Below are 4505 nucleotides of genomic sequence, written 5' to 3' on the forward strand. Positions count from 1 at the left end.
GTGCTATGCCTCCAACCTCATTTTTGTTTCTCAGAAGTGTTTTGCTTATTCAGGGTCTCTTGCCTCTCCAAATAAATGTGATAATTTCCCTTTCAATCTCCTTGAAAAATGAATTTGGTGTCTGGATTAGGATTGCATTCAACATGTAGATTGCTTTTGTTAGGATTGCAATTTTCACAGTATTGAGTCTTCCTATCCATGAACAGGGTACATTTTTCCATTTCTTTAGGTCGTTTATTGTGTCTTACAGAAATGTTCTGTAGTATTCCTTATCTAGGGCTTTTGTATCTCTACTTGGGTTCACTCCCAAGTATCTCAATTTGTGGTTGCCTCTTAGTAAAGGGTATTGCTTTCTTGATTTCCTTCTCTGGTTCTCTTTATTACTGTAGAAGAATTCTACTGAACTTTTTATATTGATCTTATATCCTGCCACTCTACTAAATTGTCCTACTAACTCTAACAGGTTTTTTGTTGAGTCTTTGAGGTTTTCTGTGTCATATCATATCATCTGCACATAGAGTCAACTTAACCATCTCTTTGCCAATCTGAATGCCTTTTATTTCCTTCTCTTGTTGTATTGCCCTAACAAGCATTTCTAATACAATATTGAGCAGAAGTGGTGACAATGGACATCCTTATCTGGTCCCTGTTTGCAAGAAAAATCCTTTTAGTCTTTCTCCCTTGAGAATGATGTTGGCTTTCTCTTTTGCATATATACTTTTCACTACGTTGAGGAAATTCCCTTCTATTCCAATTTTTCTGAGTGTCTTTATCAGGAATGGGTTTTGTAGTTTGTCAAATGCCTTTTCTGCATCAATTGCTAAGATTAAGGGTGCTCTGGTGGTCTTGTGGCAACAAGCTGCACTGCAATCCCAGAGGTTCGAATTCACCTGATGCTGTGCCAGAGAAGAAGGGACAATCTCCTCCTATACCAGTCAGATCTGATTTGACGGTACACACACACACACACACACACACACACACACAAATTGTTAGGATTATATGATTCTTGTTGTTTACTTTGTTAATATAATAAATTATGTTGATTATTTTTCTTATGTTAAACCGTCCTTGCATACCGGTTATGAAGCCCACTTGGTCATGGAGAATTTTTTTTTTAATTTTTATGTGCTTTTGTATTCTATTAGCTAGCATTTTGTTAAGGATTTTTTCATCTATGTTCATGAGAGATATTGACCTGTAGTTTTCTTCCGTGGTAATATCTTTGCCTGGTTTTGGTATTTTAGGGTTATGCTTCACAGAATAACTCTGGAAATGTTTCTTCTTTTTTAATTTCTTGAACTAATTTAAGTACAATGGGTGCTAAATCATCTCCGAATGTTTGGTAGAATTCAGCTGTGAAGTTATCTGGTCCAGGACTTTTCTTATGGGGAAGTCTTTATGACTTTTTCAATTTCTTCTTTTGTGGTGGGTCTGTTCAAGTGATCTATGTCTCTCCCTGTCAATCTGGGTAGGGCATGTGTTTTGAGGAATTTGTCCATTTCCTCTAGGTTTTTTAAATTTGTCAGAGTACTGATTTTTCATAGCATTATGATATTATCAATTTAATTTCCTCTGATTCTGTTGTGATGTCACCTCTTAATTATCTTAATCATCTGTGTTTTCTCTTCTACCCTCCGCTTTTTGTTAAATTTGCCAGTGGTTTGTAAATTTTATTGACTCTTTTCAAAAAATCAGTTCCTGGTTCTATTGATGGTTTCAATTGTTTTTTTCTATCTTGTTGATTTCCGTTTTTGTCCTGATAATTTTTTTCTTCTGGAATCTGTAGGATTAGATTGTTGGTCATTTTCTACTTGCTAAAAATGTTGGGTTAGATCATTGATTTCTCTTTCTTTCTGTCTGTCTTTCTGTCTTTCATTTGCTTATTGCTATGAACTGTCCACTGAGGACTGCCTTAGCTATGTCTCAGAGGTTTTGGTAAGTTGTATTTTCATTATCTTTTGTTTCAAGGAATTTTTTATTTCATCCTTTATTTCTTTTATAACCCAATACTTTTCTAGCAAAGAGTTATTTTGTTTCCAAAAAGGTGGTTTTGTAAGCTTTACTCTCTTTTTGTTAATTTCTAGTTTTATGTAAGGCATTGTAATCTGAGAAGGTATATTATTTCAACTTTTTTTTTAATTTGTTGAGGCTTGATTTGTGTCCTAATATATGATTGATCCTGAAGAATGTACCATGTGCACTTGAGAAGAAAGTGAATTGAGTTTTATTTGGATGAAGTACTCTGAATATATCCACAAGTTCAAGTTGACTGATTGTATAGCTTAGATCTTCTGCATCTTTGTTGAGTTTCATTTGAGTTGATCTATCCTTTGGTGATAGTGGTGTGTTGAACTTTCCTACCACTGTTGTGGTGCTATTTCTCTCTTCTATTCTGTTAACCTTTGTTTTATGTATTTTTCAGGTTTATCATTTAGTGCACAAATGATGACCAAGGTTGTGTCTTCTTGATCTATTGCGTCTTTAATCAGTATGTAATGCCCTTCCTTATCTTTGATGGTGGCTTTCATTCTGAAATCTATTTTAGCAGAGATTAGTATTGCCACACCTGATTTTTTGAGATTGCCATTTGCTTGATATATTAATTACCAGCCTTTGATTTTGTGTCTGTCTTTCTCTTCTTTTTATAGATGTATCTTTTATAGGCAATATATTGATGGCTTTGTTTTTTTTTATCCATTCTTTTACTCTGATTCTCTTAATTGGTGCATTTAATCCATTCATATTAAATGTGATTATTGTCAGGCTAGATTTTATTTTTGCCATTTTGCCATATTTCTTTTTTTCTTGTTTCTGTTTGGCATCTCTGTGTGAAGGACTTCACTTAAAAGCTCTTCTAATTTTGGTCTTACTTTCAAAAATTAATTAAGTTCCTTCTTTTATGCAAAGAATCTAATTTCTCCTTCATATTTTGATGAAGAGCTTTGCTGGGTATAAGATCCTTGGCCAGCAATTGTTTTCTTTCACCTTTCTGTATATGGCATTGCATTACCTTCTAGTTCACTTGGTTTCTCCTGAGAAATCTGAACTTAATCTAATTGTTTCTCATTTGTAGGTAACTCTGTTTTTCTTGTGCTGCTTTTAGAATTCTATCCTTATCTTTTAATTTGGAGAATTTGACTATGATATGTCTTAATGTTTTTCTTTTTCGGTTTAGTCTATTTGGCATTCTCTGTGCTTCTTGAATGCGGACTTCCCATTCTTCAAAATACCTGGGAAGTTTTCTTCTAGTACTTCTTCCACAATCTTCTCAGTGATTTCCCTGTCACTCCCATGTCCTGGAAATTCAACCACGTTTATTTTGTTCTGTTTGATGCCATTTCACAGGATTCTAATGTTTTCTTTATGTGTCATCTCTGATTTTTCTTCTAGTATGTTTCTAGTGAGGGAGCTCTGGTAGCCTAGTGGCAAGAAGCTGTGCTGCAATTCCAAAGGCACATGGTTTGAGGCCACCAGCTGCTTCGTGGGAGAAGGATGGGCAAACTCTTCCCATGTGATTAACTGTCTCTGAAATATCTGCTGGAGGGTCAGCTATGAGTTGATTCTGACTTTGTGGTACATGATAACACATGTTTCTAGTGAAGTTCTTGTCTTCCAACTCACTGACCCTCTATTCCATCTCTTAATTTCTAATTTTTTTGTCCTTTGAACACTTCTGCCATTTAGTCTTAATATTCTGGATTGCATTTTCATGCTTTTCTGTTACTTCCAGTACTGTGTCGACTTTACCCTCTCTGCTTTGTAATGATTTTTTTTAAGTTCTTGTATCTCTTTATCTATACTATCAATTTTTTTTCTTCCATATTTTGCATTTTCCTCCATAGCTGTTCAAGTTGTTCCTCATCCACACATTTCCTCTGGACTGTTGTCTCTGAGGTATTTGGTGTTTTGTTGACTGCCATTGTTTCTTTCCACATTTATGTCTTTTTCTGTAGCTGATCAAATAACCCTACATAAACATATTTCTTCCAGTTCTCTCTATCTGGGATATTTATTTGGTCTATTTTTTTAGAAAAAAGGTTATTTTGGGGTTTTTATTATGGCTGAGGTGGATTGTTGTTTTTTTTACAATGTGTGGGTCTTTTTTCTTTTTAGTAGATATTGGACTGTTGTAATTATAAAATTACTCAGGGTATGGCAATGTTTTGTGAAACACCTATCTATTTGTGTTCTCCTCTTGGCCCAAGACCTGCAGACTTTGGGCCTGACAAAAGTTTTTCACCCAAAGTATCTTAATGACAAAACAGGAAGCTTATTGTTCCTTTCTGGAAGCTGCTTCTTGCCTGCCTTGAGGTGTCCCTGTCCTCCCTGCTGCTTGAGATTAAGGGGTCCCAAGTGATCAAGCTTGACAGTAATTTTCTCCCCAAAGTACATTAATGATAAAGTAGGAAGCCTGATGTTTCCTTCTGGAAGTGGCTTCTAGCCTGCCTTGAGTTGTCCCAGTCCTCCTTGCTGATTGAGCTTAAGGGGTCTTGTGTGGTCAA

The sequence above is a fragment of the Elephantulus edwardii genome, unplaced genomic scaffold (genome assembly GCF_000299155.1).
Source record: "Elephantulus edwardii isolate Elephantulus edwardi_28Jun2011 unplaced genomic scaffold, EleEdw1.0 scaffold00059, whole genome shotgun sequence".
Classification (NCBI taxonomy): Eukaryota; Metazoa; Chordata; class Mammalia; order Macroscelidea; family Macroscelididae; genus Elephantulus; species Elephantulus edwardii.